The following is a 12,719-nucleotide window of genomic DNA, read 5'->3' on the forward strand; positions in this document are numbered from 1 at the left end:
TTTCCGGTGTTGCTGACGTCATTTTATATCCAATCATCTGTTTTCAACAAATAAGTTTCATAAATTGTCAGTAGGTGTTAAAAACCTCAGTTGGTGGCAATGACGCAATCTAGCTGGCTGGCCACTGCGCACACATTTCATGACCACTACCGTTTTCATCTAAATACCGTGTTTATAACCATCTTTTTCAGGTTGCAAAAGTTGAAGACCTCCGATAACCATTCATGGGATATCACCTACATTTAAAAATGTAAATAGCTTCATTGAAAAAAATATATCTGAATGATTGATTGACTCATATTATGAATAGCGATTAGATACAAACATATATTAAAAGAAACACTCCAAGGCCCGGTTACACAAAATCTTGTTAAATTTTAGACACGATTTGTGAATTTGCTTTGAGAAGCAATAAACAAAGACAGTTTTGAAAAAACGGCTTCTCTAATTAGCTCTCGTGGCATCTAATCATGATAAAAATTTAACGGGCATTTTTTGCAACCGGGCCTTAAATCTAATTAAAAAAACTACAGTTCCTCCACTTATTTAGTTATTTTAAAATCGTCAGCTAGAGCAAAACTCACCTTCCTACTTTCTTCTTCTTCTTAAGCGGCAATTTGGAATCGTCAATTGGACCAGCTCTGGAAATTTAAGCACACGTTACAGTAGATTTTAATATTCATTTCGAAAAATGTTTGAATTTATATTATTCAAGATTTCTTTATTGCGGAAAACATTTGTACAAAATGCATAGCATCGTCATAAAATAAACATGATAAATACAAAGTATTTACATTCAAAGAAATAAAAATTCAAAACACAAGCATACAAACAGCACAAAATACCCTCAAATTAGAAACTTCTCTTTCCTATATGGACATATTTGTATTGAAATAGTTTCTAAGGCTCTCTTAAAATTATTCACATCTAGCTCTTTTAAATGTTCAGGAAGTTTATTATAAGCTCTTTTAAATGTTCAGGAAGCTTATTATAAGCTCTTATACCAAACTCCTTGAAACAGTTCAATGTATTTGCATAATTGCACTGGTTAACTCTAAGAAATTCAGAATTTCTAGTGTAATGGTTGTGAACGTTGCTATTTACAGAAATACTTGCTAAATTATTTCTTACATACATAAGACACTCAAGAATGTAAATGGCTGGTACAGTCATAATTTTGAATTTTTTGAATAAATCTACACAATGAAACCGACTATTCACATTAGCAATGATCCTTACTGCCCCTTTTTTGTAACACAAATAATTTTTTTACATTCGTATCATTACCCCAGGCAACCACACCATAATACAAATGAGGATGAAGATAAGCAAAATAAACTGAAATTAAAACACTCTTATCAACAATGAACTTCAATCCATTTAACATAAAAATTCCCTTCGACAGTTTGTCACATAATATTTTGATGTGTAAGTCCCATTTTAAATTGCTTTGAACTGTTATACCAAGAAAGTTTGCATTGTCAGGTTGTAATCTAAATCCAAATTCCAAGAGTTGAGTTTTCTCCTTATTAAGACAAAATGAATTAGATTCTGTCCAATCTTCAATTATCTCGTTCACTGTAAGCAAGCTACCAGAAGGACTATTCTTTATTTGAACAGCTAAATCATCAGCAAACATAAATGGTTTTACATTTTTACAACTAATTGCTGCAGGAAGAACATTTACATGTATAATAAAGAGGATAGGGCCCAGTGTGGAACCCTGTGGAGCACCTGATGATACTTTTAAATAATTAGAAAAACAGCCATCATAAAAAACAGTTTGATATCTGTTAATTAAATTGGTTGACAAATCATCGAAACCATAAAATTTGAGCTTTTTTAATAGGATGGGATGAGATATTGTATCAAAAGCTCGGCTCATGTCATAAAAGCTGCCTAGTAGATTACACTTCTCATCAATAGAATAGATACAGTTTTCCATAAATACAGATATAGCTGTATTCGTGCTTCTATTAGGTCTGAACCCAAATTGACTATCGGAGAACAGTGAATTATTTTCAAAAAACTCAACAATCTGAAAATACAAAATTACCTCAAATATTTTAGAAATAACTGGAATGATGGAAATGGGTCTAAAATTATTAGACTCACTTGCAGAACCTTTCTTAAAAAGAGGAATTACTTTGACAAATTTTAAGCAATTAGGAAAAACGCCATTAATAATACAGTCATTAAACAGAGAGGTAAGTACCTCACAAATATAAGGAGAAGACAGTTTCAACAGGTATGAATTCAAGCAATACACATCAAGGCAAGCACTATTCTTCAAGGACAGTATTACACTATGAACCTGCTCAACACTCGTAAGATGAAAAGAGAAAGAGGGTTTTGAAGAGTTTGGCAATGAATTTTTGTAATTGTCAAGATAATGAGAAACATCATGGATAGGATCTGCTATTGAGCGCAATTTTTCATCCACACTGTCAATAAAAAAATCATTGAATCCATCTGGTGTATGACTAGATATCTTATCACCCTTAGCCACTTCATTCCTATTCAAATTCTCTCTGACTATTGACCACAATTCCCTTGGTTTATTTTTAGCACGCAAAATTGTTATTGTAATCGAGTTTAGACTTTTTCACCATTTTTTTAAAAGATCTTTTCAACTGATTATACATGCTTTTATGAGTGGCAGACCCGGAAAACTTGAAGAGGTCGTGCATAAGTAAACATTGTTCCTTAATATATCTCTTCAGTGTACCACAAAAGTTTTACTGGAGGACATCTGCCACTTTCCACACATCTGATGGGAAGAGCTGCATCAGCAAACAAAGAAATTTATTGAAGAAGTAGGCAAATTTATCTCAATACTACTTTGCATAAACATACAGCCAATTAGTTTTTGCAATTAATGACTCAAATTTAACAATATTAGAGCAATTAAGTAGTCTGATAATTCTTCTAGACTTATTATTACCTCTAAAAGATTCTGAAACCATATGATCAGACACATCAAGTTGGCAGCGAAACACCAAAGCAAAATGATCCGAGACAATCATCGGCTCAACCTCTGCTGAGATAATCCTTTCAAAATGAATTGATGTAGCAATATTGTCGATACACGTTCCTTCACAATGAATGGATTCATCTGTTCTAGTAACTTATTGATTGTTAAGTTGAGATTGAAACTTGATAGCAAATTTTTAAAGACCATACTGTAGTTAGAATATTTCATTAAATTTACATTGAAATCCCCACAGAGGATAATGCTAGCATTAGTACTATTATTGCTATTTAAAACATCAAGCATGCCAAAAACGGTCTCTATGAAAGCCTCAAAATTACTCGCTAAAGGAACACGGTATATTTCAATGCAAATAACATTATATTGCTCAATCAACACAGCTGAAATCTCACAAACCCTTCCAACGGATAAATCAACCAAATATGAAACTTCAACTGCAATTAAGGATGACTTTACACAGATCAAAGATCCACCTCTTTGCCCTGTAGGCCTGCAATAAGCGCTGATGCATGTATAGCCACTAATATTAATCTCAGCCAGCTCATTTGAATCCAACCAATGCTCAGAAACACATAATATGTCTTCTTCAAATTTGCAGTTGAAACTTGTGAGTTCATCCAATTTATTTATCAAACCTTGAACATTCCAATGAGCAACTACTAAATCAGATGACTGATACAGTCTTTAGACTATTACAATTATTAACTAAAGAGCCACAAATTCGCTGTACATCAATGAGATTATTACGATTGTCAATAGGAACGACATTATCAATTATTGCCAAATTTAAGCTAGGAGTTTTGTGGTCTAAACTAAAAAAGAACTACGAGTATAAAGTGGAATAGCAGGAGTAGATTCTGTATTCTTGAAATTACTTTTCACGCACTTTACAATACAATCGCTGATAATTTTTTTGCCAAACTTATTGAGATGAAGTCCGTGCGTTGTATGGAATCTCCTTCCTAAATGACTCATATCAACAAACTTACAATTAGGAAACAAGTCGCATATTTTTTTCATAGATATATTAGTGTCTTTGATCAGTTTGTTCACACACGACCAGTCCGCCAAATCAAAGCGAAGTGGAATCGAGAACACGATGACATTGGTTCCATAGAGGGCTGGCAGACACTGTCGTAAAGCTGTCAGGACTTCATTTGCCTCATTTCCGCTGATGTCATTAGAACCACCTTGAATCACCACAACATCCTTCCTGCCGAAGTTCGCCAATCTATCCGGCACAACATTACGAAACCTGGCTCCTGGCTTCACAAACGAGTTGAAATTAATCCTGAACTGACTTCCGACATCTCTACCCTGACTGTCGGCGTAGTGGTGCACTGTGAGATTAGGAGATGCTGGGACGGACACGGATTCACAATCTTCTGCAACCACAGCATCACTATAATCATTTGAACTTGAACATCTTGATCGACTTGGTTTAAATCCTGAATGTTTGATACCATTATTCTTAGATTTAGAACTCAACAAGTTCTTATTTTTATTATTAAACCTTAAAGTGCTATTTCTCAACAAACTGTTCTCATTCCTTAAAGTGTTGTTATCCGCCTCCAAGGTTTCAATAGTCACTGACATCGCTCTCATCTGACCTCCAACTTCTTTATTCTCAAACAAATGAGTTGTGACAGATAGTCTCTCACAGTCAATTCTTAGTAGATCAATGATTGCATCTTTGTCATGAACTTCTTTTTTTAATAAAAGCAGATTCATTCTCAACTCTTCATTTTCAACTCTCAGAGATTTGATTTCTCCTTCCGCTACCTCTTCACATTGCAATGTATCCTCAAAATCGATTCGTCTCTTATTTTTCTCCGTCTCCAAAGAACTCACTAAAAATTTATTCTCTTCAGCTAAATTACTAATATAATTTTGTAAATCATTATTAACCTTGATAGAAGCATCATATCTGTTCAGTAATGATGTGATTTCCGGAACTAAGTCTATGATCGCATCACTAGAGTACTTGGTACAGATCACAGAAAGTATTCCGTGCTCACAGCAACGTCCTGGTGAATTAGATCATTTTTTATATTATTGAGGTTCTGTTGTGCTGAAGAAGTAGAAGTAGCTATATCAATCTCACCTCGGGTTATAGTCATTTTTTTATCTCTTCGACTGAGTGAAAATTACGTACAGGAAAGAGAGAGGTATAAGAAGTGCCTAGAGAGCTGTCAAGGCAGGAATAAGAATAGAGTAGCTCATGGAAAAAGAAAATGGATTGAGAAATGGGATATCAGTAATGCTAGAATGATTCGAACTCAATTAAGAATGCATCATACACAGAAACATCAATCACCGCAAATTTGAATCAACCGCCAAGTAAATAAGAGTCAAAACAAGCGAGAAATGATAATACAGAAAACCAACACTGCCTATGTTATCTCTATAGATAAGCGCTGAGTGATCAGGGTCATTCGATCAAACCGTTCACTAGTTGTACCGTTGCCGTGGCAACAGTGACAGTGTACTCACAGCTGATTTAGTTTCCCGCTCAAAATCAAATGAATTGAAACGTGCACAGTACAAGTTGACAAATTAATCGACAACACTAAACAAACGTGTCTTGAGCTGATGAATAGATTTAGGTCACAAACACAAATTAGAACTTCACAGTCACAAAACAGGTAATTTTCACCAAAACATTAATTTTACAAATTCACTAACTCACAAACTACCTCATACGAATATCGAATGCTGGAAATTCAATTTACAAATAGTGTCAAAAGCAAATCAATTACGGAACAAAACTCAGACAGTTTTTACTAGGCAGAACAGTAATGCCAACAATATTTTTGTGAGACGTAGCTGAACAAATTAATTCACAGTCTGATGTTCAAACCCTGATTTAGAAGAATAGCTATAATGAGATTGATTCTTTTTTTAATGATTCATACAACAAGAAGAGCATTATCAAAAATGATAGGGGAAGAAAAAATAAGGTACCGGTACCTAACCTTGTGCTATTCCTCTCCAAAATTTAGATAAGGTTAGTCTCATAGTCCGAAATAGATTAACTTTCAATTGTCAGGATTGGTTGAATGGAAAGCATTATAATGTTATTAATCTACAAGCAATGCTAAAAGTATGGAATAAGTTTAAATATAGAAAACAGTGGATAGCACACTGAAACATTCAGCTCATAGGCCTACGCCTCAATCATCAGCACCGAAATGCTAACACAAAAATCATAAATTAATTATTTAAAATCATTTGAAAATCTATGAATTCAGGGCTACTTTCTTGTATATATAAAATAGAATTATAGTACCCTTTGAAATTAATAAAATAATAGAATAAGAATAAAAATGATAAATTTATTATCCAAAATATAACAAATGAAAGGATCATCGGCTTAGACATGTGGGGGATAGGAAATTCAAGAATAACACATCATCAAGTCTGAACTACTGACTGATTAACTTGAAATTTTGCATAGATTCTCTGATTTACTGAGGTTGGTTATAGGCCTATTTAAATTCTTCAAGATTTCATTCAGTAGGTCGTTTTCAGGTTGTCAAGTTTTTAACCCTTGCGAAGCACGGGTTACCTTCTAGCTCATAATAAATCAAACTTCACTTGATTTATTATACATAAAACTTTACTTCCAATACTTCACTATTTAGAGAAAATATACTATCCCACATAAGGTACCTACGGAGAACAAGTTTCAGAGATCAAATAACTACAAATTGTTCAACAATTTCAGATCAAATGATATTCTAATCATTTGACTAGTATTTAAATTTAAAATAGTCAAATTCCATGCATTCACCTATTTTTTAATGTTATAATACCTTTAATCTGCTCTCCATTCTGCAATGAGCCGGTATTTTTTGTTAAGTCAAGTTTCCATTCTTTCTACTCTTCCTTTTAGAATGACTTACATTGCAAAGATGTAATAAGTACAGTCAGTAGATAATAGTTACAGATGTAGATGATACACTTAGGCCTACAATTCGCCATTCAATTTGAAAAGACAACTTTTAAAACCATTCAAATTCTGAAACTGAAAGTAAAAACCTATAAGTTAGGATGTATTCTTTTTCATCCTGGTAGCATCTGACTTAATCATGATTGAAGGTATGGTAATAGTTTACTATCAGGCACTAGATCACATAGCCTCATTCAATTGAATTATTAATAAATCTTTCAATAGCTATTTTCAATTAGGGAGGGAATAAATAATTTAAATTGATAACTATTTATTAAATTTTCATCCACTTAAGAATATAAATAAGTTACATATCGAATTCAAGTATTAAAAAGCATTAATATTATATATAAATTTTATATTTGGGCTATCAGGAGTTGATTTCTAGGAGTAAACCAATAAAGAATATTTTGAATTCCAAATACTATTCGTTGTTCTTAGTTGGAATGAGGTAGATTGGAAAGTATCCTTCTCTTGAATGTATAATTATCAAAAGCTTCTGTGGTTGAAAATTATACAGCATAGAAATTCTTCATATGCTAGGCACACGAATATTAATTATTAAACGAAAATCGAAAGTTAAATTCAATGTGTAAACCACCCCGAAGACTTCTGCAACTACAAATATTGACAACAGAGTTAAAGCTAGTTACACACACATCGATTTTTGGACGTACGATTTTTGCCGTCCTTATGATTTCAAACATCATCACCTAATAGAGTTTATAAGGACGACAAAAATCGTATGTCCAAAAATAGTTGTGTATGAAGATAGCTTAACACCTAGATGGAAATTCAATGAGCGCTACTATCCAAAAATTATTTGCCAGCCCGGGAATCGAACCCGGTACCTCCTAGTTGCCAGTTAGGTATGCTCAACCTTACACCAAACTGATTTTATACAATTCCACTACAGCGGTCAGACAGTCATATCAAAATTCCATCTATAACCTGTTGTCAATATCTGCAGTTGAATAGAATAGAATGACTGCCTTCATTTTTGACCTAGAAGGGCGAAGTTGGGGCGCAGTCGGCCCTCTCTTACACTTAACCCTCGTAAACAGTAGCAGAAGTCTTTGGGGTGGTTCACAGCATTTAACATTGGATTTTCGTTTAAAGGTTCTAATTAATAGATTAGAATTTTAATAAATGCAACTTCTCATCAATTTCCATCTGCACATAAATATTTTGGAGCATAGAATTTAGTCATCACTAAAGATAGGAAATAAATGGGAAAATTTATTATGAGAAATTAAACCTTTGATTCCGCGATACACGACTGAACACATTACATACACAGATAACATGAACAAGCAATATAGCACAGCAACCCAAATACTGATTTCTGCCTCCAATCATTTTACTCCACATAAACAATAAAGCTCATGCAATTCGACATGTACACAAAGTACAAATCTAAATGCAATAAGCGAAACAGATACAATAATAGCAAATTTTCACCTCAAGATTCTACAGCTCATGAAAATTTAAACTAGAGTAGTGAATTATTGTGTTCGAAAATAATATGCTATTGTTCTGATGAGTGTTCTCATTATTGATGAATAAATGATTGTTTCCTAGATCTCAAACATTCTGCTTATTTCTAGATCTCAGGCTCAAGCAAGGAAAAATTGAGGGAATAGGGAGCTATCCTATTATATTAAGCGAACAATCTCTGTATTTATATAGCTGGTCATTTTTATATCTGGTTATTTTTATAACTGGTTATTTTTATATCTGGTTTTTTTATATCTGGTTATTTTTATATCTGGTTTTTTTGAGTTGCGATAGAGTAGTCGAAGAGAACAGTCGCATAATTCGGAGCTCTCTTATCGCTCAGCAATGATAGATATAGCAAGTTACCGCGCGCAAATAGGCTCTTTTTGTAATGTTCGGTGGTGTATTGTAAATAACAAAGTGTCGTATAAATTAACACAGTGCTATTATTGGTTAGTTATACTTGCATCGTTACTAATTATCGGAGGTGTTGAATTGAATCCTGGTCCCGACAACGTTACCCTCGACGATGTGTGGAAAAAACTTGAAAAACTCGATAACTTGGACGTCATGATGAAGGATTTAAGTGAGTTGAAAAATTCGTTTACCCGAATTTTGCGTGAAATTTGTAAAGTTCAGAAAGATACTAAGTTAAATTTTAAGAAAATTGCAAACCTTGAAGAAGAGAACAGTTTTTTGCGTTATATAGTGGACAGACTTGAAAATCATTCCCGGCGGTCTAATTTGTTATTCTTCAACGTTAGAGAAGATAATAAGGAGTCACCGGCACAAACAGAGAAAATCATAACATACATTACTTCAGATTTAATGAGAGTTAAAATTCACCCAATGGACATTGAAAGAGTGCACAGGTTAGGCAGAAATAAGGGAAGAGATCGTCCTATTATTGTCAAATTTTTGAGCTTCAAGAAAAAGACTGAGGTCTTACAGGCAAAAATAAATTTATTTCGTTCAATAATTGGTGTTTCGGAAGACTATTCAGAGAAAGTTAGGGGGATAAGAGAGAAGCTTTAAGATCTATGAGCAGCGGATGAGAAAAGATGGTCACTCTTCAACTATCAGATTCGGTAAATTGTAAATTGACGGAAGATATTTATACACTTGAAGAAATAGAGGATATTGATCGAGAGAACGGTTTGGAAAGACCTGCATTTTCTAAGAGAAATCATCCAGCTTCGCGTCACCAAATAATTCAAAATAGTTCCAGTTCACGTTCCAAAGGTCATGAAGCTAATAATATCAGTACAAATGTGAAGAAAGCAAATCAGTTTCCAGGCAGTTCTGGATCTCGGGGATTTTCTCAGGGGGGCCAATCGCAGGAGGTTGTCGATGAGCCGATTCCATTGTTTTCTCAGAGCGATGAGGGGCAGTTTCAGCATGACGTTGCACCGAAGAGGCCCATTTCCAGCATGATAATAGTGTGAGCGACTCCAGTGTAGGGGCATGCGCCTTGACGCCCGCGGAGAACTGGTCACCTCATGATGAAACTCCGCTGAGAAAAACGACGAAGCGGTCAGCAAGCAATGTCTTACCCAATGATGACGGTCAGCTGAGAAAGACGACGAAGCGAGTTGCGAGCAAGGTTTCGGGCCCGCTCACCGATTGGCTGGAGAGTGGCAGATTATCCAGGCAAGCAGGTCCCGTCGAGAAGAATCAGTCCCAGGGAGGTGAGTTCCAGAAATTATAGCAACCAGGTCAAAGATATCAGAGACATCAAGAAGTCTCTACTTCAAGTAGAGACTAATATGACTATACTTAATATTGACTATTTAAATGTGATCTATTGGAACTGTCATGGCATTAAAAATATTTTCAATCTTGATGGACACCAATCTAAAATGTTGAATAATTTCAGTTTAATCGGTATTAGTGAAACTTGGTCACATTCAGAAAAAGATTTAACAAATATTTTTCCCAATCACAATATAATTCAGAGAATTGCTGTGAAGGAAAGTCATATAGGCAGAGCAAAAGGAGGTCTCATATTAATGTGTAAAAAGATATATTCTCTTACTGTAATAGAAAATACAGATTCATATATCTTCGTGAAAGTGTCACGATCACAATTTACAGCTATTGTAGGTCTTGTTTATCTTAGAACAGAAAAAATTTATTTTGGATTGAAACTCATTACACACATTTCTACAAAACAATAGAGACTTAATAATAAACTTTCCAGTAATTATTGGAGGAGACTTCAATAGTAGGTTGGGTGAAATGAATCAATGTTTAGATGATAATATACTCGCGTTGTCTAACTTATTGCCGTTTCGGCAATCAGATGATAAAATTGTTAACACTTTTGGAAAAAAAATAGTAGAGAGCATGGATGAGAATCTTTTTATTCTATTGAATGGAAGATTAAAAGGCGACTCTCCAGGCAATTATACGTTTCTCAATAGCAACGGAAAAAGTACAATTGATTATATCTGGGTCAACACGAATTTTATCAACGTAGTTTTGGATATGATAGTTTCGGATTTTGTGTTGTCGTCCGATCACTTGCCTGTTATCGTGAAAACGAATTTGGGAGAGGTGGTGGGTGGAATAGATGAAAACATAAGGAACAAAGAAAGACTGGTTTGGCGAGCGGATAAGGAGCTTTACAAATTGTCGATGGCTTTATCAGATAGATTAAGAAATTTTTGTGATGATTTGAACAGGGAATATTCTAACCTAGTTATCTCTATTAAACATGAGGCCAGATCACTTGAAATGATAAAGAAAAATTACGGCCCCATTCATTTCAAAAATAAGCCATGGTTTGATTTAGAATGTATTATTAAAAAAAGACTGGTACGTCAAGCTTATAGAACTGCCAAAAAATGTAATTTTACAGAAGACTGTCTCAAAATATATTTATTTGAACAAAAATCTTATAGGTTGTTATCAGGGAATAAGAAAAACCAATATTATAGTGATATGAAAAATAGAGTTTCGAATGTGAAATCTTCAAAAGAGTTTTGGAAGGCAGTTAAATTTTATAAAATAAAATCATTAAAAACAAACTGTATTGGCACTGAACTTTGGATTAGTTATCTTATCAATAGATATTCTTCTGATTCTGTTCCGCCGCCAATTTTTCTCGATGCAACCCACCAGACACTCGATGTGAATATTCATATGGTAGAATTGAATTATGTTTTGAATAGTTTAAAAGATGGGAAAGCTCCTGGCTCTGTTGATGTAATTAATGAGTTCTATAAAGCTTTACCACATTGTTGGAGAGTAAATTTGTTGAACCTTCTAAATAAGGTTTTCAATAGTCAAATAATACCACATGAGTGGTGCAAGATACTAATGTTTGTACTACACAAGAAAGGAGATCCCAATGAGCCTAGCAACTATAGGATTATTGCCCTAATTAATACAATTGTGAAAATTCTTACAAGAATAGTTGAGATCCGTTTGTCGTTGTGGGCGGAAAATAGCGGTGCTCTTCCAGAAGGACAAAGTGGGTTTAGAAAAGATCGAGGCTGCATTGATAACATCTTCGTCTTACACTCAATACTATTTCATAATGTAGAATTCCGACATAAGACTATCTATGCATTATTTGTGGACTATGAAGCCGCATTCGATGGAGTACCTCATTATGATCTGTGGCACAAGTTGGGAAGGGTGGGAGTGAGTGGTAAGATTATAAGGCCTACCATACACGTTTCGATCGGTCTTAAGGCCCGGACTCTTCATTCCGGGTCTTAAGGCCGATCGAAACGTGTATGGTGTGGCCTCAAGACGAAAAGTGATCTCAAGGCCGGATTTCGGCCGCACTGGAATCAAGTGAGGCCCGGCCTCAAGACGGATTAATTTTAATTGCTCTTGAGACGGAACTGAACGTGAATGGGGAAACCTGGTTTCATCTTAAGGCCAAAACACCCGCTCTTCCCCCTCTGCCATATTTTCTACCCTCGGTCAACACGTTTTGCACGTATTATGGATAGCAAAATCATTCTTAAAATCGATTTCTTGAAAAATCAATTATACCCTTGAAAAATCAATTTCTTGGAAAATCGATTTTTTGAGAGAGTCGATATTCATTTTTCATCCCCAGTTGTGTCTCAGTGTGAGTAGGAGAAAGTTAACAGTCACAATAAAATCCGGTTTTTTCAGGAACCGAATACTGCACTGATCATCCCCTAGTTTCACTTCAGAGTGAGCGGAAATGCGGAATAGTTGAGGAATCAACACATCCCCCAAGCAGTAGGGTCAGTGTGTGTGTGTAGTAGTGTAGTGTTTTTGGAGTGTGGCATCACA

Source organism: Nilaparvata lugens, chromosome X, assembly GCF_014356525.2.
Source record: "Nilaparvata lugens isolate BPH chromosome X, ASM1435652v1, whole genome shotgun sequence".
NCBI lineage: Eukaryota > Metazoa > Arthropoda > Insecta > Hemiptera > Delphacidae > Nilaparvata > Nilaparvata lugens.